Source organism: Hemicordylus capensis, chromosome 5 (genome assembly GCF_027244095.1).
Source record: "Hemicordylus capensis ecotype Gifberg chromosome 5, rHemCap1.1.pri, whole genome shotgun sequence".
NCBI classification, from domain to species: Eukaryota; Metazoa; Chordata; class Lepidosauria; order Squamata; family Cordylidae; genus Hemicordylus; species Hemicordylus capensis.
The window spans coordinates 200,451,301-200,477,860 of record NC_069661.1 but is presented as its reverse complement, the minus strand read 5'-3'; the positions used below and the strand labels follow the sequence as shown (position 1 = coordinate 200,477,860).

The following is a 26,560-nucleotide window of genomic DNA, read 5'->3' as shown; positions in this document are numbered from 1 at the left end:
CTATATAAATAATAGTAGTAAGTCATTTTGGTGGTACTTTCATTCAGCAATTTAATCAGGATGTCAGCGAATTACTGTTGACTTTTTAATCAGGATGTTGGCTGGGGTTTTTTTAGTTTTTTTAATGGTATTGTACATTCTTTTTAACCACCTTAAGTGGTGCAGTGGGGAAATGCTTGACTAACAAGCAGAAGGTTGCTGATTTGAATCGCTGCTGGATTCTATATATCTGTTCTCTATATCGGGCAGCAGTGATATAGGAAGATGAAAGGCATAATCTCATACTGTGAGGGAGGAGGCAATGGTAAACCCTCCTATATTCTACCAAAGGAAACCAGAGGGCTCTGTGGGCGCCAGGAGTTGAAATCAACTTGATGGCACACTTTGCTTGCATTGTTTTTAACTGATTGTTGTGATCTGTTGTGAATTTTTAGTTGGGTGGTGGTGGTATACAGCTTTTAAATAAATAAATATGTACCTCTCCCATAGCTGCTTAGAGACAGGAGAGCTGGTCTTGTTACCAAGCATGACTTGTCCCCTTAGCTAAGCAAGGTCTGCCATGGTTGCATATGAATAGGAGACTTGATGTGTGAGCACTGTAAGATAGGGATGTGCAAACAGGTTCAACCCTGAACTTCTTCGAGGTCGAACCAGTTCAGTATGACCATTTGGGATTGAACCAAACCGCCCCGCCCCCCCGCCATTCGGTCTGACCTCAGACCAAACCCCCCCCCCACACACACAGTTTGGGGGGTTAACGAACATTTAAAGTCTTAACAATTTTTTTAACCTTTGCAGCCCTCTGCGAGGTTCCTGAAGTTGGTGGGAGGGTACATGGGGGTTCCTCCTCTCCCCCTCGGCCTTCTATATGCCTCCCCAAGAGCCAGTTTGGCCAGTTTTCAGCCTTCTTTCGGCAGGGTGGCGGCCATGTTGGAGGCTGGGAGCCTGTGAGATAGGCCTCTGTGTGGCCCAGGAACCCCACGGAGGGCTGCAAAGGTAATTAAAAAAAAAGATTTAAACTTCCACAAACCCCCTTGAACCAAACCAAACTCGAGGGGGTTCGCCAGGGTGCCAGACCAAACTGGCCCAGTAGGGTTTGAATGCAGTTTGCACTCACACTGAACTGGGCCAGCCAGTTCCATGCACATTCCTACTGTAAAATATTCCCCATAGGGGATGAAGCCGCTCTGGGAAGGTTCCAAGTTTGCTCCCTAGCATCTCCAAGATAGGGCTGAGAGAGATTCCTGCCTGCAACCTTGGAAAAGCCGCTGCCAGTCTGTAGACAATACTGAACTAGATGGACCAATGGTCTGACTCAGTATATGGCAGCTTCCTATGTTCCTATGTACTGTGATTAGTATTTTTTCTTCCCTATGTCACAAATATTCATGCATTTTTCCTTCTAATCTTTTTCAAACTGATTTTTGAACATTGTGGTCTGAAGCAATTATGGTCTTGGTTTTGGGAGATCAGTATATGCGCACCATGGGGGAGGAAGAGGCTGTCAGACCTTGAGTGATGGGCAAAAGTATGTATGACCTCCATCCTCACCAACTTTAACCTGGCTCTGTGTGTCCTCTAAGTAGTACAATGGCTGGATTCAATTATAAATAAATATTTAGTGTACTTATACATGAAAATGTGAAAATCAGGGAGATCAATTAATTGGTTTCTTTTGGCTTGCTTTTAAGCAAAAAACAACATATTAAAATTTATTGGATGCATTACATGCTACTTCAGTTTTAAAAGTCATTAAATAAAAGTTGGTGCCACAATTCAGTCTAGTGAACTCCTTTTATTGAGCTGGTAGAGTAGTTTATGCAAATTACCCAATTTGCTGTTAATTATTTGATTGCATGCAAACCCTGAATAATGGCTTGTTGCTCTCAAAAGAAGTACCTTTCTTCCATTGAGTTGTTAGCAGACATGCATTTGGCTTCTAAAGGGGGCCAAGGTCATTACTAAAAGTGGCTTTGAATATATTTGAACTTGTGGCAGTCAATTTGTGACAGATGAGGGTAGGTTTCTGTTTCCCTTTGCATGTTCATGTGTAGCGATATTCTGCAACCTTTCCTGTTTCTTTATTTGCAGTCTGTAATATGCTGTGATCTAAATATCTATGTGTTAGACATGCCCCTGTTTTTGAGGTTAATAGATGTGTGATGTTCATGACAATACAGTACAGGGAATATGTATAAAGGACCCTTGTACTTGGAGACCGCAGGAACCAGATGGTGATTTGCAACTCTTATGATTAAACATCAAATTTTGAACAGATTAAGCTGCCTTATAGTGAGTCAGACCTGTTGGTCCATCTAGTGCAGGGGAAGGCAACCCTGGCTCTCCAGCTGTTGTTGAACTACAATTCCCATCATCCCCAGCCATCATTCCCATCACCCCCAAACAACCAAGGTTGTCTACCCTTGCTAGTATAGAGGTTCCCAACCTGTGGTACTCCAGATGTTGCTGAATTACAACTGCCATCACTCTCAGCTACAATTTATTGTAGCTCAATTTACTCAGGTGGAATAGTTACTTTTTTTCTTATGGCACAATGGCCTTTGTAGTCATTTCAGCTAGTTGAATTGAATTGCAGTGCTCTGGCTTTGTAGTGAAGAAGGCTCTGGATTGCTCTGTCCTGCATACTAAGCAACGCATCTTAGATCTAAAGTGTGATGAGGACTTTCCTCCCACACCAGAAGACACAAGGCAACAAAGATGTTGAGCCACAATATGGCAGAAAGGACTACTACTTCATGAATATTAGGATCAGTGCAACTGCAGTAGGTAAAATTCTCTATCCCTCCATCAGTGCCTTAGGCCAGAGGTCAGACAGAAGCATCCTTCCCCCCTCCACCCAACATATAAGAGCTATCACTCCTGGGCTCAGAACAGTGGATCACACCTCCCCATTCCTTTTTGCTAACCCCAAAGGGGTCAGGCCACTTTGAGTGCCTCACCTTCCCAAGCCATTTAGCTTTTGAGAATGGTGGAGCCCCAAAGCAGGGATGAGTTTCAGTCATAGCCCTCATGCCACCAAGTCTCCTTGGTGATAGTTGGGCACTACCCCAACTTCTCAAACCAGGCCAAGGGGGTGCACCAAACAATCAACCCTGCATCTACTCCTGGCACACACTGAACCTGCCCGCAGTGTCCTAATTAGGGTTGTGCGTTTTGTATTTTTTCTGTTTTTATTTGTACCAAATCCGAATCAACCCCATTTTGTATTTTGTCCAAAATTAAGCCTTCCGAATCACCCCAGCTTTGTTTTGTATCCGAATTAATCTGAATCTGAATTAATTCAGATTTAAAAATGGGTCATGTGGTCAAAAGAGTGGGTGGGGGTTATAGTGCCCAATGAGTGGAAGCTACCACAAAAATTTCAAAGGAATTGGGCAAACTGCTAATTTTTGGTTAATTTTTGAAGTCTGTGCGTCTTTCAGATTTTCTCCATAGGGTATGATGGAGGTTTCAGGAAAAATATAGCTTCACGCAGGGTTGGGGGAAAGGGTGGCCCAGAGTGGAGTGTGGTTGGTGGTAGTGCCCAGTTGGTGCAAGGAAGCTACCACAATTTTTTCAGAGGAATTTGGCAAAGGGCTGATTTTTAAAGAATTGATGAAGTTACGTGTCTTTCAGATTTTCCTCGTAGGGTATAATGGAAGTTCCTGCAGTCCCATAACTCCACTTGAGGGGCACTAGGGTGGCCCAGAGCAAGTGGTGGTGTAGTGCACATAGGGTGCCAACCACCCACATGGGTTGCCAACCCATGAAGTACAGGGTTTTGTTGTTCTAGAGGTGTTCCGAGAGTAGATTCTCTAGTAGCATATGAAAGTGGATTCATGATTTTTCATTAAAAATCTCATTTGCTACCAGAGAATCTAAACAGAACACCTCAGAAACAACAAAGCCCAGCACCCCAATGGGTTAGCAATCCAGGGGGGTGGTTGGCACCCTCTGTGCACTACACCACCACTCACCTTGGGCCATCCCAGTGCCCCTCAGGTGGAGTTATGGGGCTGCTGAAACCTCCATTATTCCCTATGGGAAAAAATCTTAAAGATGCGTAAACCGCAAAAATCCCTAAGAAATCACCCCTTTGCCCTGTTTGGAATCTGGGTGCACCACCATTGGAGCACTGCCACCCAACCCCTGTTTTGCCCCTGAAGCCCCACATAAACAAATTGAAAGAGTGAAGAGAATGATGAACAACAACGACACTGAATTTTTTGGCACAGTTATTTGAGAATTTTGCAGTGGGTGGGAGCCTGTCCCTGTGGCACTAGCACAGCAGCACAACCCATTTGTGGATTCAAGCAATCTTTCAATAAAAACACTCCCTCCCCATGGAACAGTGACCACAGGTCATTTGAGATAGCAAGATAGACCAGTGAACTGCCTTGGTACTATGGAACAGCTTCAAATGTTCATTTAACTGAAGTGGAGTGAGCTATAGCCCAAACAAATCAGCCTACTGTTCAGAATTGTTGAGATTTATCATCACTGTATTTAAGAAAGTGCAAAACCATGGATCATGGTTACAAGAAAGAGAGAAGCAACTAAGATTCCTGGGGATGTCAATAGATTGACAGGTGTTTTCCCCACCCCGCTTCTTTTGTCTCCTGTAGTCCCATGTGGATGACCTGTCCCTGCACTGGCAAAAGTTGTGAACCACTGGCTTAGACATCATGTCCCACCAAATTACATTGTGGCCTAAATCACATTAGACTGCTCAACTTGGGCATCAAAACTTAGACACCACTATAACTCATAAAAATCAGAAGAAAAACAAAATAGCTCTTCAAAAGACCCCTGAACAAGTCAAGAGATTCTTTCTAAACCTTTGGAAAGAAAAACGTGTGTAATTTCAGAATTTTCCTGACCAGCTGCTCGAAATCCTTCCCCACACAATTAATACCATGGCTTTTAGCAAGAGCTTTGGAATTGCATTGAGCTCCCAAAGATATTTGGGTATTTCTGTCTCAAAATGCTGTCTTCCAAATCGCTTTGCAAGGTCAGTTTGCATTTCAGTCACACTGAATACAACACTTAACTAAACCATTTGTGCTCAACAGCTTTTTGCATATCTTATCTTCTGTTAATCACTCAGTGCCTCAGCTGGAGCGGAGAGAGTCAGAGAAGTCAATTTGAATTGCAATGCTTTTCCGAGGAACAAAGCATTCTGCCCAAAACACAGTCATTTCAATTTGGAAACAAAAATCTCTGTTTTTTAATCCTTGATTTTGTTTTGGTTACAAAACCTCCGAAATTGACATTTTTGGGCACAAAACATTTTGTACCTCTATCGAAATGCACAAGCTAGTCCTAATTACCCAACTACAGAAAGATTGGACAGAATGGAGTAGATTTGCTGTCAATTTGGCTGACAGCAAAAAATGTTCTACTTGGTCCCTCAAAAAGATGGCTACAGAATCCCATTCTGTGCCCTGGCTGGGAGGGAAGGGAGCCATACTAATGAAGACTGAGGCATCAACTTCCATTAAGGAAGTGCTCCTTGAAGTGCTCAGCTGGCCATGGCCCCTGTCAAATGCCCATCCAAGCCTCTGCAGGTTCAAGGCTTCCTCCAATGTTGGGTGAGATACAACCACCACTCCAAGCACAAGGCTGGGATGTGGTGATAATTTCCCTGAGTAGCTGGATATGTCTTATTTCTCTTCAACTTAACAGAGCTGGTCTTGTGGTAGCAAGCATGAAATGTTCCATTTGCCAAGCAGGGTCTGCCCTGGTTTGCATTTGAATGGGAGACCACAAGTGTGAGTATTGTATGATATCCTCTTTAGGTGATGAAGTTGCTCCAGGAAGAGTATAAGCCTGCTTACATGCAGAAGGTTCCAAGTTCCCTCCCTGGCATCTCCAGATAAGGCTGGGAGCGATTCCTGCCTGTAACCTTAGAGAAGCCGTTGCCAGTCTGTGTAGACAATACTGAGCTAGATAGACCAATGGTCTGACTTGGTATAAGGCAGCATTCTATGGTCCTATGTAACTGTGGAAAGCTTAATGAATGAAGGAACCATAGTAAATCTATGAGTCCAGTGGGGCCACTAATGAGAAATTAAGTATTATTTCTAAGATAATTTTACAACACAGGCAGAAGATTCTCTCTTAAAGACTTCCATGAGAAAACAAATGTTTAGGATAGAACGTAGTGCCACAGTGCCAAGACAATGTAACGAGCTACAATTTTAACAGAGAAATTACAAGATTTTCCTGTTGCTGCTAACAGGTATTCCGGCATGTCTTCTGGGTACTCTTTCTTCCCTGGTATTGTTGACCTTTCATCTTAGATTGCAGGCTAAGTGCGCGAAAGGGCATTGAAAATCATGAAAAATACATTAATGGATTAAATTTGTTTGATCTTATTGCACATCTCTGGAGAAGCCATTTTCACTTAAGCTCTAGTAGAGATTTGTTCTTGAAAAAGCATCAGGTCAAATCTAGCTTCACCTAAAGACTTCTCCTCCTCCTTTCATTTCTGCCGTATCTTTTTTTTTTTTTTTTTTTGGTATTTACTTTTACTGGTGTAACATCCAGTGATTTCTCCTCCCTTTAACTATAGCTTAGATTTAATTGGAGGCATGCAAGACCATGAGGTCGTGTACACAACTCCATTGGGGTGGGAAGGTGGGCTGAGGGGAAGGCAGGAGTTTGTCTAATAATAATAATAATAATAATAATAATAATAATAATTATTATTATTATTATTATTATTATTATTATTATTATTCCTTCCCTGAGAGGTGAGCAGCCACCGTCCTCCCCTCCGCCCCACCACATGCCCATAAGAGTGGCAGTGCAGCGAATGGAGATGCTGAGAGTGGGAGGACTTCCCCCCTCCCGCACCCCGGGTGCCCCGGGGCATGAGTACTGTGGCTGCTCTAGAGCAGCTGCTGCACTCAACATGGCTGCTCCTTCCCCCTCCTGCCCCGGCTCACTGCTGGAAATGGTGGTGGGCCAGGGGGAAGTCATATAACCCACAGTGATTGCCCAGGCAATCACCAGTCAAGTTTAAGTGAACCACAGGTTTGCTTAACCTCAGCTACATGCTGGGTTTGTAAGTGGGGTTTGGCACAGGTGAAGTGCTAGAAGCAACCTCGCTCCCAGCACTTCACACACCCTGGGCTGCACTAGCCTGGGTTAGGTTTCATATTTCCTTCACTGTCCCTTCATATTTCCTTGGTTTGATATTAATTTTTATAGGCTCGCTTCGCTAACTTTGTTGGGGGGGGCAATTAAGTGAGCTAACCGCCGGGAGCTGCACAGTGAACCACAGGTTCACACATGCGGGGGAAACTGGGCTGGGCTCCCTTAGCCTGGTTCCCTCCACATAGCAATAGCACTTACATTTATATACCGCTCTATAGCCGGAGCTCTCTAAGCGGTTTACAATGATTTAGCATATTGCCCCCAACATTCTGGGTACTCATTTTACCGACCTCGGAAGGATGGAAGGCTGAGTCAGCCTTGAGCCCCTGGTCAGGATCGAACTTGTAACCTTCTGGTTACAGGGCAGCAGTTTTACCACTGCGCCACCAGGGGCTCTTATGTGTGTGAATAGCCTCCATGTCTTCAGATTCACACTTGCTTTCTTGCCATCCTATACTGTCATTCCAGATAGTTCAGGTTTTGTTTTTGTTTTTTAAAGTTTCATTATCCTATTTCTATTAGTTTCTCCCCTATTCTCCTTCTTGTATTCTTGACCTTTCTTCTTAGATCATCTTCCCTATATTTGTCTCTGGCTGTGAGCCAGTCTAAATCTGATTCTGGGCACACGATAGGAAGACACAGAGGTTGCCCCACTCTGCTTTCCTCTTACAGTTTAGCTAGAAGCAACTCCAAGCTCTTCTTCTTCTGTGACTGATAAAGAAGCACTTTTAGGAATTTTGTGAAAAGGCAACTCATCAGAAATGCAAGCACCTCTCCTGAGAGAAAAGGTTCCTTTATGTGCATGAAGAAATAAATTATTTAAAGAATAGTTGGTAATAAAAACCCCTATTGCCTGTTCAGATAGTTGACATGGACCTTCTTGGTAATATATTCCTTAAGAATTCTCTCATATTGCTTTGATGTTCTTTTCTAAATTCCATAATGTGGTTTCTGTAAACAATCTTGTGCACTGAGTCCAAAAGGGGTTGATATTGAACAAGTGGTTACAAGGAGCAAGAGGTTTAGGATAATATATTAGCCACCCTTCTGTGATAGGTGCCTTAGGGACTGTGTGTATTGGTGCATTGGAACTCTATATCCCCAATACGCCACTTTCAGTGGTGGTTTGGGGCAATTTGGTTATTCAAACACCTTAATAGGTAAGGATCGAGAATACAGGAGGCCCTCATTATTCACAGGTTACGTTCTCACCTACAATCAGAAATTTGGAAACCACGAATAATGAAACCTTAGCTCCATGGGAATCTAGGGGTTAGGTTCCTGTGCAATTAAAAAAAATCACCAAAAATCATGAAAAATGCAGGAGGGATGTCGAAATAAAAGGAGTACAGCACCGTACTTGGCTTTGCAGCTCTCCATTCTCCCCCTTAGCCAATTTTTTGTCCATTTTTGAGGTTGGGGTTTTTCTGGGGTGTGTGTGTAAACACGAGTCACAAAATGAATCCATGCTGCTTCCGGATCAGAAATACTGCTGGAAGTGACACCAGAAGTGACACCAGAAGTCCCTTCAGGTGACCCAGGAACAGCGGATAGGTGAACATTGCCTAATTGTAGTACCGTGGATAAAGAAACTGGGTCTCTAAGACCCATCTGCAGATACTAGAAACCATGATCCATGGATAATGAGACCCTCCTGTAATAGGATCACAGAGTTGGTGGTAGCCCTTTGGGTCATTTAGTATGACCCCCGATTCAATGTAGGAAACTCAGAGCCAGAGCATCCTCAACAGAGCATCCTCATTCAGCCTCTGACCTCCAGTGACAGAAAGACCATCACCCTGTTAGGCAATTGGTTTACTTGTCAAATGTTCTCACCATTCAGAAGATTCTCTGTCCCAGACATTTATGCTGACCCCCAACATTTAGTGAATCATCACAAGTGTAAACCTCCTTTTCTTCTAATTCTGCTAGTTTTAGTAGGACTAAAGTTATCCATTCTAGCCACTTGATTGCTCCTACCTGCTTCACTTTGAATATGCAGCAAAGTTGAACTTTCACTTTTCCTGCTGGACACCAGTCAGGGGTCATAGTGGAAATAGTGTGAACTAGTGCAGGAAACTTCTATTATGCTGCCAGATAGAACAAAGAAGGACTTTCTCCAGAGCTCACAGCCAGCTAGTGAGATTTCCGAGAAGGGGAAAATCATGCTTGGCTTTTGTTCCACAGATCCTTGGGGACTGATTTGTGGAATATCTCTTATAAACTTCATATTCATTTAGCATAAGCATACCATTTAAAATAGATTTTCCTCTTTATCGCTTCTGCCTAGTGATGTTGCCAAAGTCAGCAGCTCGTAAAGCCTTCCTCAAATAAGAGGCAAGCGTTAAAGCCTAAAAACTTCTTCTCTAGTTCAGATTTTAATCTGAGCCAGAGAAGAAATGTAATCTTCCTCCTGTTAATAGCTCTGAGGAAAATACACGATCAGTGCTCCTGGCATCTGTTTCATAGCCATAGCAGCATTCCGAGCACCAGAGAGGGGAGTGGAGGAGAGCATCTGCTCCCTACCTCTGTTCTGTCACCACAAGTAGCAAGTCTGGTAAGTGTGTGTGTGTGGGGGGGGAGAAGCATGGAAGGGGGGAGTATTGGAAAGAAGAAGGGGGCAGGCAGGTGAGTTAACAACAAGAAGAAGGAAGTGTGGAGACCTACCAGGGGTGGCAGGGAAAGGGATTGGGCCCCATTGCTCTGATGGCATGATTTATATTCATATTTATATCCTGCACTTCCTTCAAGGAGCCCAGAACAGTGCATATGGTTTTGTTTATCCTCACAATAACCCTGTGAGGTAGGTTAGGCTGAGAGATAAGTGACTGGCCCAGAGTCACCCAGCATGTTTCAAGGCTGAACAGATATTTGAACTTGGGTCTCCCTGAGCCTAGTCCAATACTCTAACTACTATACCACAATGGCTCTCATCAGAGTTAGGGGCTGATTTGGCTCTTGGCATAAGCACATTATTTTCCTAGTATTCAGCCTAGTCCAGTATTTCCCAGTATTCAGCCTAGTCATGACAGAAATCAATGAAACTAGCTATATGAACATAGGAAACTGACTTATACTGAGTCAGACCATTGGTCCTTCTAGCTCAGTATTGTCTACACAGACTGGCAGTGGCTTCTCCAAGGGTACAGGCAGGAATCTCTCTCAGCCCTATCTTGGAGAAGCCAGAGAGGGAACTTGAAACCTTCTGCATGTAAGCATGCAGATGCTCTTCCCAGAGCAGCCCTATCCTATAAAGGGAACGTCTTACAGTGCTCACATGTGTTCTCCCATTCAAATGCAAAGCACGGCAGGCCCTAGTTAGCAAATGGGACAATTCATGCTTGCTGCCACAAGATCAATTCTCCTCCCTGTCTATGACAAACTTAAAACCTATTAATTAAAAAATAATTATTATTTATTATTAATAATGGGACTTAGTGACTACTAACCTTTTCTGCAATCACTGCTCCAAGTTTGGGGGGAAATGGCATGGTTTTCCAAGCCCATTTTCCATCTTAACCGGGAGAATTCAGTCCATCACGGCTTTTACCCAATCAAGAATACTTCCTTCCATCCAAGTGACATATCTGAACTTAAAAAAAAAAAAATAGGAAAAGGTTTTGGTTTTTCTCACTTGCAAAGTCTTCTTAAGGGTGTATCAATTAGCTGCGGTGGGGGTGGGAGAGAACTTACATGTTCTAAGTTTAAATAAAAATTAATCTAATTTATTCTCTCTGGAACTTGAATTAAAAATATGGCTTCCTTACCACCTTGTGTGTATTTGCAAAAGGAAACAAAAACACAAAGAAGGACAGGTTGCAGCAAAATGCCATAATGAGCTGTGGAAGAGAATGCATGGTTGGGAGATGGATCTTTTATGGCTTTGGTTTTTTTATGCTGCCACCACCTTTGTGTGTATGTTTGTGTTTGAGTTGGTCCTCTGGTTCAGCAGGGAAGCTGTTGAAAGATAATCCACTAATTTTATATCTCTGCTTAGTCCTGTGTGCTATCTAAACTAGGTTAAGCTGGAGATAAGTGTAAACTTGTCTCTATCCCCCCCCCCCACATTGAGCTGATGGACAGTTTTAATCTTACTTTGGGTATAATTAATTTCTGTAAAGACTTACAACATATTGCTAGAAAAACAAATTAAGTATTAATGTTACTGTTAGGATCTATGCTGTGGTTTGTATTTTATTACATATTTGACACTATTAAAAATAGTTATTGGATTCTAGAATAGCTGACTTCAAAAACTGTGTAATTATCTCTAGTCCCAATAAAATGGCAGTCCTTTACATAGACTATAAACCTCTACAGTGCTGTCTCTATCAAATATATGCTGGAGAACACATAGGTTTGTTCTATCTTTGCACATTTGTATGAATGAACTAAAACAACAAAGTCTGCTGGGACCAAAACTTCACTACCTAAGGGCTAGGGATGAGCATAAGCCTGTTTGGTGCTTCCTTTTTCAAACCCCAGACCTGCTCAAACACCAGCGTTTGAGCCAGCTTGGAGGGTGGGGAAGGGTACCTTTAAGGATCTCCTTACCTGCTTGCCCCCACCCTGTCTCTTTCCCTCCGCCTGCAACTATTGTGTTGCTGACCACGCAAATGACCAGCATGCAGGTGCCCTGGACATGTGTGTGCTGACACCACACAGGGCTGCAGGAAGCAGTACCACATGTCTGTTTCTAAAATGAGTGTCAGTGGAGGGGGGAGTAGTAGGACGGGGACAAGCATGTAAGGAGCTCCTTACTATCTTAAAAGTACCCCTTGTGCCCTGCAAGGGAGTGCATGAACAGCTCGTGAGCCTCGTGCACATCCCTACTAGGGGCAAACAGCATGCTATATGCAAATACACATAGCAAAGCCCCGGGGATTTCTTTAAATGAAAAAAAATGTTTTGGAGGCTGTGCTTTTAAGTAGACAAACAGAAGGGCAAAAGGGCTAATTAACCCTCTCATGGCTGGCTATTTTTCTGCTCCAATAACCTCCGCTCCAAGATGCTTCTTCCTCCATGAGATTCCAGAGGTTTATGAGGGTATGTATGAAGCATCGGGAGCTGCTTTATACCAAGTCAGCCCATTTGTCCATCTAGCTTAGTTTTATCTACATTGGCTGGCGATGGCTTCTCCAAGGTTTTAGGCAGGAGTCTTGCTCGATCCTACCTGGAGATGATGGCAAGGAGTGAACCTGGGACCTTGTGCATGCAAAGCACCTTCAGCTGGTATGCCAGCTGCGACCCTATTGGAGAAGCATTTATGCATTGGGTACATCCAGATTGTACTACTGAAATGCACTCTAGATGGGTCTGCCTTTGAAGCCTGTTCAGAAGTTTCAGCTAGTTCAGAATGCTGCTGCAAAGATGCTTGTAGAGACTAGTTGACATCACCTATCCTGCGGCAGCTTCATGGGTTGCCACTTTGTTTCCAGGCTAGATTCAAAGTGCTGATCTTGACCTTTAAAGCCCTTCACGGCTTGGGACTGGAGAACCTTTCAGACAGTATTCACCCAAATGAATTTGCCAGGGCCCGCTGATCATCAGATCAAACCATCTGTTGGCCCTGCCACTGACACAAATCCAGTTGGTGGGGACCAGAAATGGGACTTTCTCAGTAGTGCCCCCCTGTTTTGGAATACGTTCCCAGAAGTGCTTCATCAGTCTCTTTCTTTGATTCATTTTTAAAAGAAACTAAACAGCCTCCTTTCGAAAGACGTTCTTAAAGACTGGCAGTAATCGGGTTCTGGTGTCATTCAGTTTTAATCCTGGCTGCTGTTAAACTTGGTATATCTTATATTATCTGCTCTGTCGTTTACTGTGTTTTATGAAGACCCATTATGCTTTATTGTATTTTATTATTTTCTCATGGATTTTATGTTTTTATTCTTTTATTGTAAGCTGTCCTGAGCAGCCGCGGTGGGATATACCTATTTTAAATAAACTAACAAATAAAATGCAGATCTTCTGAGCTATGACCCTTCCCATAACACACAGAGAAGAAAGCAGATTTGGAGAGTGATTTTGATTCGAAAAAATAGTTGCCACACAAGCTCTGTGGACACTGTACCCTAAAGCAGGGTCTACGAGAGTGCTCAGGCAGCTCCCACCCTTCGCACGGACATGCTCATTGACCACACCTCTCTCTCTCTCTCTCTCTGTGCAGGTGCACCATTTGTCTACAGAGATGAATGTTGTACCAGGGAAAGATCCTTCCCATGATTGAGAATTCTGGACCCCTCATTAGGAGCATAGGAATCTGCCTTATACTGAGTCAGACCATTGGTCCATCTAGCTCAGTATTGTCTACACACGCAGATGCTCTTCCCAGAGCAGCCCAATCTCCTAAGGGGAATATCTTAGAGTGCTCATATATAGTCTCCCATTCAAATGAAAACCAGGGTAGACTCTGCTTAGCAAAGGGGACAATTCATGCTTTCTACCACAAGACCATCTCTCTTCCTCCTCCTTCTCCATCACCTTCCTTAAGCTTCATTACACTTACAAACCCTGTTAGGTGTCACGATATGCTTTTGCATGGAACATGTGGTTTGCCTCTTGAGGAACCTGAATTACAGATTTTAGGTTTACATTTGCTGGCAAAGTATCCAAGCTTGAGAAAGAATTTTATTTAGTGTGCATAGATAAGTTAAATATTTTATTGTGTACCAGTTGCAATTTTGAGTAGATTAATCCCTGTTCTCATCTTTTCTGAATTTTTGTTCCCCATCCTTTTGTTCATCCTACTTGTCAAATCCCTGCTCAAAAAGCATGCTGACATAAGTTGCCCTGTTCAGATTTAATTGAGATTAATTATAATCAATCTCATTGCAACAGTTAAGAGTTGTCAGCTCTTCTCTAGTGCATTCTATTATATAAAAGCTGTGCTTTAAAAATTAGATTTCCTAAAGAGATCCTCTGTATACTTTACATAATGGCTGTTGGAAACCTGGGAGGGTTGTGTTAATTAGACTGTGGTGGTGTATAATGTTAAGCAGCTTTACCATAGGTGGCCATTTTTCCAGTCACCTTCCAGGCACTAGAAGCCGGGCATCCATTCTTTACTTGTTGTTAGATGAAGATGACTTGTGTTTTAGTAGATTGGATAGAATGAGTAATGCTGTGAGATTCCATATGAATGCATGGAGAAAGCATGGAAATCTCTGAATCTCCTGGTTGCCCCACAAAGTATTTTCAGTACTATTATATTATTTTATTGATATATTTTCCTTTCTTGCATTACCTGCCTCATATTTTCTCCTCTACATAGGGGTACTACACAGGTAAAAGGAAAGGAAAGGCTGTGCCATTGAGTTGGTGTCAACTCCTGGCAACCACAGCGCCAATTGGTTTTCTTGGAAGAATACGGGAGTGGTTTACCATTGCCTTCTCCCACAGGGTATGAGATGATGCCTTTCATCACCTTCCTATATCGCTCCTGCCCGATATAGGAGTTTCCCATATTCTTGAAAACACACCAGCAGGTAGCTTCCTTATACTGAGACAGAGCATTAGTACATTTAGTTCAGTATTGTCCACACTGACAGGCAGAAGCAGGCAGCCCTCCAAAATTTCAGATGGGAATTTATTAGTCCTACCTGGAGATGCTAGAGATTGAACCTGGGATATTCTGCATGCAAAGCAGATACTCCTCAACTAATCTAAATCTACAGTCCTTCCCTTCTAGCAACCCATTATCCTTCTTCAAAGAACTCTATATACCAGTGTATGTTTTTATGCCATCATTTTGTCTAGCTATGTCTGCAAAGTGTTATCTTCATTGATGTGTTGTCTATTGGGGGTGGGGGGAAGTATACCAGTTGCTTGGATGTCAGTTTTTAAAAAAAGGTGTAATCTTAATTGCCCTTTATAGTACGCATGATGACAGCAGCAACACAATATTTTGGAGCTGATACAGGGGTCGTGGCTAGCCAGATACCCCAACTCTCCTTCCATCCCACAACACAGTTAACACTCTTCTGCTCTCTTCTACAGTTGATTGGGCAGAGAAAAGTAGGTCATCAGACCCGCTTTGTTACCTCAGAGGTGCAGAGTTAACATGACCAGATCAATATCTGCCTTGAAAGTTTTAAAATGCAATCAGCTGGCTGCCTCAAGTGAGAGAGGAGAGAGAGCCAAGCCCCCTCCCCTCCCAAATCATCAATCTGGCTGATGATCAATTGCCATTTTGCACTTCCCCTTCCAGAACTACCTCACACAAAGACCATGGTACTGGAATGTGCTTGTTTTCATTTTCTCTCTGTCTCCTTTCCTTTTGAATTCTTTCTATTAAACTGTAAGCCATTATTTTAAACTTCAGGCTCCAAACAGGACTAACCAAAAAGAAATCATCATTTGAGTAGCTTGCCTGTTGTCTTGTGGTGGCTCAGTCCAAAAGGAAGTTTAGCAATATATTTTATCTCTAGATTAGATAGATAGATTCTGTGACATGTGCTTTTCATCATGTATATATCAGCTGCATTTCTTTCCCTATGGACCATAAATTGTAGTTCTAGTAATGGTATAGTTATTTCTAAAAAGACTAGTGTTCCTGCAATCCTGTTTCCCTTTCGTGGTACACATACAATGCAATCTTTATCTGTGAGCTGCCTCTTGGTAATTGAACCCAAAATAAAATGCACTTTGCCAAGTCAACGATGCACTTTCCTTAATTTGCTTCCAATCATCACTTCACAAATGCAAGAATGGAGTGGTTTACAAATGTTGCCCATTCCCAAACCCACGAGGCACAAATGGCTTCAAATGAAAGCAAAAGTTAAGAAGCATCCATCCATCTCTAATATATTTAGACAGAGAGATATCTAGAGCATGAAGAATACTGCAGGTTCCTTGGCTGTGTGATTGTTATGGAAGGACTCTGAGAGAAAGAACAAAAGAGGCTGTTTTCAAAATTTGCAGGAAAATGTAACATTTCCTATACCAGCGAAGAATTAGACACAAAGCAGATAAGAAATGTTCATGTGGAAACAGATCAAACTGTTTTTCTGTAAACCATCTTCTGATTAAGAACTACTTAAGACATCCTGAAGCCATGTTGCATTACACAACTGTCCCTTTCCACTACTGAGTGCCAGTGTGTGGGCTTTTTCTCTATCCCCTTTAAGGAATGTATATTTTTTGTATATCCTATGAGTAAACTATCAACTGATGTACCATAGGAACATAGGAACATAGGAAACTGCCATATACTGAGTCAGACCATTGGTGTATCTAGCTCAGTATTGTCTTCACAGACTGGCAGCGGCTTCTCCAAGGCTGCAGGCAGGAATCTCTCTGAGCCCTATCTTGGAGAAGCCAGGGAGGGAACTTGAAACCTTCTGCTCTTCCCAGAGTGGCTTCATCCCCTGAGGGGAAGATCTTGCAGTGCTCACACATCAAGTCTCCCATTCAGATGCAACCAGGGCAGACACTGCTTAGCTACGGGGACAAGTCATGCTTGCTACCACAAGACCAGAATAGGACAAAGACTCTTTGCCTCTGAGAAAGTCCATTGGTCAAAGCAAGAATCATCCACAAATAAATTATTACTTTCAGCCACCAGGCATGGCTTCCCCTTTGGTCTTCTGGTGTTTTTGGTTGTTTCCTGTCTCTACTCTCTCCATCATGACCTGTTTGTGAATCTCTCAGGTTTGGGCTTGGTTACTGGCGTTGTTAGTGGGCCTGACAGACTTCTTGTCTGGACCTGTAAATGCAGTACTATGCTCGCTTCATATTGAAATAGTTCCTTTAAGATTTCAGGTTTCTGTACTACCTTCTCTCCATATGGCCTCTCCAAAACATTAACATTAACAAGAAAGGAATACAATAAAATGCAGCAAAACAAGATCAAATAAACCAATTAGTACTAAAAATAAATCTCAAACTGAAAGAGAGCAGTATAACCTACAGGAATGAAATAATAACGAAAATGGAGAGTATCCACATAGTTGCATTTTCTTAGGGTCTTGAGAGCCATTTGTTGTCATGTGATGCTTTACAAATTGACTTCTTGAAAGTAACAGGGATAAAAAAGGGGGGAAGGGGGGAGATTGAGAACCCAAAGGATGTTTTTCTATCCTTTTATTTTTCCCAAGGGCCAAGCGTCTCATACAGATGTATCATTCAAAATAGAAAGCAGGCAAATGCACAAATGAAAAATCAGGTGAATTTAACCTACCTATTCAATGCTTTACCATTCCCCTCCCCCCAACTAGAGTTTATGGAAGAAACTGCAAAAAGTGCTAGCAGGTTGACACTCATAATTTTAAAGAACAATAGGAAAGTTTGTCATATTTCTTGTTTGAAGTAGAATAAAATTTAAATATGTTATTACTAATAATAAACTAACACTAGCATTTATAAAGTGCTTTTTCATGTGAAAAGCACTGTACATGTATAACCTTGATGTAATACTAACAACAATGGTTGCTTGTTGCTTAGAAGGTTGCTTAGTGACCAGATCCAACATTTGAACCAGAGAAGTCCAAATTTCCACCTCGGTCTCTTAGCCACCACACCATACCAACTTTCTGTGAAAAGTGTCAGAACACTGGCCGGTGTGATACACAGTAGAAAGTCAGGGCTTCAAGTTTGCAAAGAACCTGCAGTGTTCTTCCACGGAATAATTCTTGTGCAGCTGAAAAGGTGCAGGGTGGGAGAGGGAGCAATTTTTGCATACCTACCTGTGCTGTAAAAGACCTTTCCACTTGTATAAATATGTTCCTGAGGGCTGCATAGCCCACAGACACATATTTATGAAAATGGAAAGGTCTTTTTCAGTGAGGGGAGACAGGCAAAAATCACTCCCCTTCCACACCTGCTTGGCACTTGCAGGAACACTGAAGGCTCTTTACATATGCTCAGCCTTCTCTTGCTGACTTACTGGTGCATATCAAGTCGGCCAGTGATTGTAACATGTTACTGAATATGAACATGAATAATTTATTATTATTATTTTAGATGAATACATAACTTTCTATAGAATACTGTAGATTTTTGGTTTGCTATGCCTGAGATCTATTTATCTATCTATCTATCTATCTATCTACACTTATAACCTGCTCTTCCTTCAAGGACTTGATTGATTGATTAAGTGCTGTCAAGTCAGTGTTGACTCTTAGCGACCACACAGATAGATTCTCTCCAAGATGCTCTGTCTTCAACTTGGCCTTTAAGGTCTCTCAGTGGTGCATTCATTGCTGTTGTAATCGAGTCAATCCACCTTGCTGATCGTCCTCTTCTCTTTCCTTCAGCTTTCCCCAACATTATGGACTTCTCAGGGGAGCTGGGTCTTCACATAATGTGTCCAAAGTATGATAGTTTGAGCCCGGTCATTTGTGCCTCAAGTGAAAATTCTGGATTGATTTGTTCTATGATCCATTTGTTTGTTTTCCTGGCTGTCCATGATATCCTCAAAAGTCTTCTCGAGCACCAAAGTTCAAAAGTGTCAATACCTTTTCTATCTTGCTTCTTCAAAGTCGAGCTTTCTCATGCATAGAGTGTCATGGGGAAAACCATTGTCCAAATGATTCTAATCTTTGTAGGTTTAGACACGTCACGGCATTTAAATATCCTTTCCAAGGCCTTCATTACAACCCTATCAAGTTCTAGTCTGTGGTGTATTTCTTGACTGCTGGATCCTTTACTGTTGATGGTCGATCATTATCTGAGGCTGGTTGCCCATGTACCCATTGTCATTAATTTAGTCTTCTTTACATTTAGTATAGTCCCATTTTGTAGTCCCATAAGGGGCTTAGAGTAGCTTATATATGGTTTCCAGGTGGCCTCCCTAGGTAAGTCATAGTGCCAGATCTGCTTAGCTTCACCAACAAAGGTTTGTCATATACTTTCAGTCCATTCTCCAGCTACTTTCCCCTATAATAGATTTATTCAACAAGGACATCTTTAGCTTATGAAAGCTCATACCACTCAAGTTGACACATTGGACTCATTGGTAGGTTTGCTACAAAACGTTGTTGTCTTAACTCACAGGCCATAAATTGACCTGCTGTACACAAGCACAATAAAAAGCAAATCCAGCAATTATTTTCAGAATAGTTTTTTGCCTTTTGGTAAAAATAAAAGCAAGTGATCAAGCTTTATTTGAGAGCCAAAAAAAAATTGTTTCAAAAGAATTAATGCAATTACTTGGAATAAAAAAATAGGAAGCACTGGCTTCCTCAGCTATTCTGTCATAAAGGAACACAGCAAAACATAATATTTCATCCATAATTGGCAGTGAAACTGACATCTTTCTTTCTCCCAGTATGCTGTGAGGAAAGTGCCATGGGCAGGCTATTCTTTTTGCTACATCAGTCAGAGATGGATAAAACCCACCTGGTGAGCAAGAGCATTCCTTTGTTGCAAAAGATGCATCACTGGAAGCCCAGTGAAAGCAACATTTAAAGTCAACAGAGAAACCTTCAAGAAGAGACTGTTTAAAGAGAATTCTGGTCACCTAAACGTGGTATTTTTCTTCCCATTTCAGAAAGCCACCTCTTTTGGCCACTATTTCTCTGAATTTTGAACCAAGAACCCCTTTCTCCAAATATAGAAATGTTGATTGCGTTTTGGAATTTTTAGAGGAATCTTTCTAAAAGATATGCCTTTGTTAAGCATAAATTACAGAATTCAATATTGGGGGGAAATCACTATAGAAAATATATTACTCTGAATATTACAGGTTGGTTAATATTAGTGGTTCTCTGTAACCTTAAAATCTATTAGAAGTAATATGTACAAAGCAACAGAAACCAGAGGGAATGAATACTTGGTGGTGTGAATGATCTTTTAACATACTTTCATGTAGATGCATATCCATCTCTAGTCACACACCTCTAATGTTATCAATTCCCGCTAGACATTAATCCTGCTGTTCCTCATATCCTTGAAGAGATCACTGCTCTCCTCTTTAAAATACATTAGTTCTTCATTACTTATCCTGTGGAAGACTGAAAGTCTCAGCAAAGAAGAGCTTTGATTCTTCTACCTTCTTGTTGCCTCACTATTAATAGATAACTCCCAGCTGCGACTTCATTTTTCTTCTGTCAAGAACGATGTAACTACATGATTAAAATGGCATGCAACTCCAAAGCTATTATCAATTATACTAATTAAGGTCAAATAGAATGGAACAGCAGCCTTTGTAACAAAACACAACACACACAGAGGCAATCTAAACCACTATTAATTTAAAGGTATCATATATACATATTGCAGCTTCTGCAGGCCTTATTATTAATTGTGCCTAGGTGAGCCTTTTAGAATCACAGCCATAAAACCTTTTGCTTATTCATTTTCAACAGGGAACAAAAACAGCTCTGATAAAAATTGATGCATTTTGTGTAGTATGGAAGAGGTGGCCTATTTTTACCAGAAAATTAATCTTTCTATTTGTTTCTGACAAAAAGGGGGGAAAAGAATTATACAGGATTCAGGATATATGTCTTCCTTTCTGATGTGGACACGTAGAAAAAATAACACAGCAGAATGTACACAGTGTGTGACAGAGGGATAAATAGCAGGACAAGGATGTCATTGATATGTGTTTCCAAAGCATCTGTTACCCCAATATTTGTTTTGGAACAAGGGAGTGGAGCACTTATGCAGGTACATTGGGACAATTTTGCACAATATTGTGGCCTCTCTGCTTAACAACACTAAAAAGCTCTCCTCTTTGGTTTTGTTCTCACATAAGTTTGGCAGTGACATGTGTGTGTGTGTGAGAGAGAGAGAGAGAGAATCTAAGTAATTGAGTAAAAGTGTTCAGTCTTGCCACATAGTTGAAGTGGGTGTGGTTGCGGGGCGGGGGAGAGGAAAACAATTTTCATGCCTGTAAAAAGCCCATTTTGCATCCAGGAAGATGTCCATGAGGGTCACAACAATTGCTTTCCCCCACCTGCTCTCTGCACTCTGCAGCAGCATGGCAAGCCTCACATACATAGATTCTCCTGCTATGGCTGCACAACATGTTGGCCACCATATTCAACCCTTGTGCAATATGTGAACACTGTACACAGGTATAGATCTGTACACACATACAGATTCACATGTTATGTTAGATGCAGATACAGCAATGCTATTTGTACCATGCATTTGAGGGGCCTGCATCCAGATCCACTTTTAAAAGCAATGCAATTATAGCCATTCACAGAAAAATGTATACATGTGCACAAACGTCTGAATTCCTTCCTTCCTTCCTTTCTTCCTTTGTATACTATGCAATCCAACTGGCTTAAGGCAGTTCAATGTCTGAATAGGGATAGAAAGAGAGATATCTAGGGATACTGATCTTAATATAAGCCAATCTTACGAATGTTCAGTGGTTACCCGGTATGTTCATGTCTAAATCCCTTCCAGTGTTTTGCCCAAGGAGGGATCTTCAAATCTGCCTCAACTTTTCATTAGCAGATCAGATAATCTGTTGGAGGATGGGGGAGAAATCCTGTTTTTATGGATTAAATGTCTAAATCCGCTATTCCCAAACTGCGGCCCTCCAGATGTTTCTGAACTACAATTCCCATCATCCCAGCCACAATACATTGTAGCTGGGGGTGATGGGAATTGTAGTTCAGCAACATCTGGAGGGCCGCAGTTTGGGGATGCCTGGTCTAAATGATCTTTCTATGATTTGTGAGCGGGAAGAGTGAAGACATTTTTGGAAGAATTCTTATAAATGTTTGGCATATTATCATTTTTGCATAATGAGTGACTTTGAACTATTGCCACCAGATGTTGAATAATGCATTAGAAAAAAACAGCAGGGTTCTGGAAAAGGTGTTGTGAGAGAACTAGGGAGCATAAGCAATGTCTGTGACCCATTAGAGCTGTAACAACATGCAAAACACTGTTGCTGAATTATTCAAACTAGGTGGGCGTAGTAATTAAGTATGCTTTCTACTAGTTCCTGGTGGGGCAAAATACTAGAGAAGGTGCTACAGGGCTAAAGAAGACTTTTAAAAACACAATGTAACTTATAAATAGCTGTTCGGTTTTAAACATTTTTTCACCATCAGACAATTGTAAACCTTTCAACAGATATTGGAATTCCTGTGCAACCCATTTTCAGCAGCTGGTGATATAGAACTAGTGATGCTGGTGAAATTCTCCAAATTATGGTTCCCATCTGTCTGGATTCTCCCCAGGTGGAACACTACTTTGGGATGTCTGGGACTTTTTTCCTGTGGGCGGGGGTGTCCAGAGTTCTGCCTCTTCTCCGGTTTGCTGCTAACATCAGTTGTCCATTGGGAAGCCAGAGGGGAGTTTCTGCACTGCAGCACGCTGTGCTCAGGTCATATGGCCCACTGGCTGCTACTCTCCAGTCAGCACTGGAAGTGCAGTGAGTAGCCACTAGCTAGCAGGAACACGGGCTTAGCTCGTGGTTCAGCAGGAAAGGCCTGACAGAAGCAATGATTATAGCAATAGCAATAGCACTTACATTTATATACCGCTCTATAGCTGGAAGCTCTCTAAGCGGTTTACAATGATTTAGCATATTGCCCCCCAACATTCTGGGTACTCATTTTACCGACCTCGGAAGGATGGAAGGCTGAGTCAACCTTGAGCCCCTGGTCAGGATCGAACTTGTAACCTTCTGGTTACAGGGCAGCAGTTTTACCACTGCGCCACCAGGGGCTCTTATGACAAGGAGGAGAGAAGAGAAAGCAGAGACTTGTCTCAGAGAGAGACCCCACAAGTCGCATAAGCAACGGGCCTTGCTGGGTCCTCATCCCTGGGCAGACTTGTGGCTGTATTTGTGAGGGAAATTGAGAGGAGGGGCAGCAGCCAGCCCGGGCTTTGTGGAGGCAGTAGGTGACTCCACACAGGAGAGCTGGTCTTGTGGTAGCAAATATTACTGGTCCCCTTAGCTAAGCAGGGCCTGCCCTGGTTGCATATGAATGGGAGACTTGATGTGTGAGCACTGGAAGATTCCCCTTAGAGGATGGAGCTGCTCTAGGAAGAGCATCTAGGTTCCAGGTTCTCTCCCTGGCATCTCCAAGATAGGGCTGATAGGGCTGATAGGGCTTCTCCTGCCTGCAACCTTGGAGAAGCTGCTGCCAGTCTGTGTAGACAATACTGAGTTAGATGGACCAATGGTCTGACTCAGTGTATGGCAGCTTCCTATGTTCCTGTGTGCACACAGGCAGGCAACAAAGCAGGCTGCATCCAAGATCCTGTCAATGAGATTCTGTGTGTGTGCACAGAGAGGGAGGTGGGGGGAGAGTCCATGCTGTAGGATGGGATTGGGAAGGCTAGGTGGTTTTTATTTTTAAGTGTATCTAGTGGAGAGGTACTGTCATCAGTCATTCTTTATTATGGTCTTTGACCACTCACACAACATCTAAAACAATATAAAATTTCAAACGTAGCCATATTAATAACATAACTGTATATTGGATCTAATGATTAGCAAGCAGAGTGGGATGAACTCGTATTGCAGAACAACAGAATTTTGCCACTGTGTGTATGATAGATGAATTCACATCTATTAGCAGATATTTGGTGTATAATTGATCTGACCAACCTGGCAGATTATGTAAAAGCGAGTAAATGAACCTTCACCTAAGATCTATATAAAAGACACATCGCAGGATCACATGTGCAACTGTTTCAATCTCATCAGAGTTACAGAGGCAGTATCTCTATTCAGTTGGGATTCTGTTGTATCTACCAGCTAAGAATTCTGAAGGGAGGGCATTCATATGTGCCCTCATAAAGGCCCATCTATGTTTGGGGCAAGTGAGAAGAAACAGATAGTCTGCTGGATGTTGTGGGGAGATACTGTGTGCACACGTGTGCGCTCACACGCACACCCATGTGCACCCACACCCAGACGCACTATGGTGGTCTGAGGGATGAAGTGGGAGGGGGTGAGGTGGGGTGGGGTGGGATGGGGTAGAATGAGGGATGTGTGGATAAAAATCCCTAGTGAAGATGATTGTGTGTGTGTGCGTGTGCGTGCACGTGTGCGCTGGTTTGAGGGATAGAGGGGGTGGGGTGAGATAGGCTAGGTGAAAACCTATTAGAGGAAGAAAAAATATTTTGGGATAAATGGAGGAGAGTTAGAGTGGGGTACTGTGGGGAATGTATCCTCTGTTGACTGAGCAAAGAAATATCTTTTAAAAGTGCCACCATTTGCTTTATTCACCTGTTGAACTGAGCAGGGGCGTAGCAAGGTTGGAGTGGGCCCATAGACAAGATTTTAAAATGCCCCCCCCCCAAAGTCCAGGGCCTCCGCACACCCCAGGCCCCCAAGGATTTAAGTCTGATATTCCAAAATAAGTATGCTGCCTGCAAATACATTTCACTGAATACACACACACACGTCACAATATATAGTGATATACATTGAGTACTATACATTTGTATTAATTTTAATGCCTAGAACACACTAGAAAGATGAATTATTAAAATGGGCCCCTCGCTGCAGATTAGCCAAGGAGACTTTCAACCATGCAGGGTGAGCCTATGTTTGTTTTCTCAGAATTATGAACAAATTCAGTCAAGTTTGATTGCAGGAGGTTTTTCACAGGAGGCTTTTAAAGCCCTTTAAGACACATCTCCTCTGGAATGGAGGTGCTGCATTCACATGTTGGCCAGATTTACCCTGAAGTCCCTGCAAGTTATTGGGGAGCAGTTCACACACAAGAAAAATAAAATAAAAGCACCACACATGCTTCACAGTTCTCACTCAGACCTTCTGGGTTGCAAAACAACTTGAACATAAGTGCATTTATAAATGAATGAATGAATAAATAAAATTAATAAAATACTGTTCCAGAAGTTTTTGCAATTTTCTGCCATGAAACAAGCCACTTATAGGACTTTTTAGATAGTTTTTTTTAAGTCAGCAAATTTTCCAAGCTGTTTCAAAATAAATATTCAGAGACTTCTCGGTCCCTCCCCCCCCCCATATCCAAGCCCTATGGCAAGCAGATCCCTATATATGGGGGGGGGGGAAGGTAACCACACTCTACCTGGCAAATGCTGGTCTGGGTTAAGCAGGGCAGCAAGGGGTCTTCTGCTGCAGAGAACACTCTGGCTGCCTCCTCCTTCCTGTCTGGCTTGGGCCCTACTCAAGTTCAGGCTTCACTGCGGCCTACACGGAGGCCTCCGTGGAAGCCCCGCCCACCCGCCGATCAGCTGAGAGGTGGGAGAAAAGGAGCTCTTTGCAGCTTGCTTGCTGCTTCTATTGCGGGCCAGCAGAACAAGCAGGAGAGACGGCGAAGAGGGCAAGTGGCTGAGAGGCTATGGGGCTGGGCAGGGGGCAATGGGGAGTCACATGAGGTGCCTCTGGGGTGCCCCTCCAGGCAGTGGGGCCCCCAGACAACTGTCTCCCCTTGCCCTATCATTGTTACGCGCCTGGAACTGAGGGTTGTTTTCCTGGAAGACTATTAACTATGTTATAGAGAGCTGTGATCTCATCTGGACTTGGGCTTCTTGCCACTCTATGTTCTTTCCACCAGCAGTAATCATAAGCTTCATAGTCAAGCACTAGATCATCTCCTAAATAGCACCACATCACAGAATCACAAGTAATAAATTTTGGCTGGGGATAATGTGTGTAGTAGTTCAGCAACAGCTCAAGTGCCTACCCTGTTCTAAGTGGAAGATATCCTTTTTCTACAAAGCTAGAAGAAAAAGGAATTTTAGCAGATGTTTAGTTGCCTTCACTTTTTCTACCTGCCTATTATATTTGGATTGGGGCTGATCTGCTTTATTTTCCAAAGTTCTTAAAAAACCTTTTTAAAAGACACTGAGCCACATTTTGTTTGTTATGCACCCCAAGGTCAAATGTTTGTTTGTTATGCCCTCCAAAGTCAAATACTGTGTTCACTACATGCTTCCTGTGCAGATTATTTAAATATATATCTTTTCATTCCACAAAATAGTTCCTTGGTGCAGACAAGCTAGTTATGGAGGCTAGCTTCCCGAACAACTGTGAGGTATTCTGCTACTTACAGTTGGATGACGGGCTGGTGGTAAACCTAAGAAGCAAGGACCTTGAGAACTTAGCACCTAGACTGCTAAGTGAGCAGACACACAGCTTTCCTGGTCACTAGATTCTCCACAGTGGGTAACATAAAAATAGTGCCCCCCAGCATTCCCCCCAATTGTGCCTGTACGATTTTGTTTCGGGGCTCTTACGAGTCCAGTGATGTAGTTGCTGTCAGTTGAAGGGCTTGCATGGCATTTAGAGAGATATAGATGTCCTTTCCCTGCCTTCTTTGCTTTCCAAAGAAGCACAATCTCACTCAGCACACTCCCTTGAAGATCGTGGCCAATGGCTTCCGCCCTACAAATATTCTAACGCCTTGCCCACACTCTGGTAATGCAATCGCTATGGAGCTTGCTGGGATGTGGCCTGGGAAGATGAGGAAGAGGGAGGGACTCCCCT

At 42.6% G+C, this 26,560-nt stretch overlaps 1 protein-coding gene and 1 long non-coding RNA gene across 9 annotated transcripts in view; one reads left to right on the top strand and one right to left on the bottom strand.

Annotated features, from left to right (window-relative positions):
- The window catches only part of MGAT4C (MGAT4 family member C), a 586,007-nt gene that overhangs the window by 305,485 nt on the left and 253,962 nt on the right, over positions 1-26,560 (top strand). The window contains exon 1 of one of the 8 annotated variants that reach the window (XM_053254496.1): positions 9,669-9,718. The exons of the other annotated variants lie outside the window; for them this stretch is intronic. The gene's annotated coding sequence lies outside the window, so the exon portion shown is untranslated. Of the gene's footprint in view, positions 1-9,668; positions 9,719-26,560 lie in introns of those variants that run through there. 8 annotated transcript variants of the gene reach the window in all.
- LOC128326832 (uncharacterized) lies at positions 826-25,219 on the bottom strand. The gene is made up of 3 exons (XR_008308301.1): positions 25,140-25,219; positions 10,611-10,753; positions 826-988 (listed from the first exon to the last, which is right to left on the bottom strand). It is a non-coding gene; the product is annotated as an uncharacterized LOC128326832 (long non-coding RNA).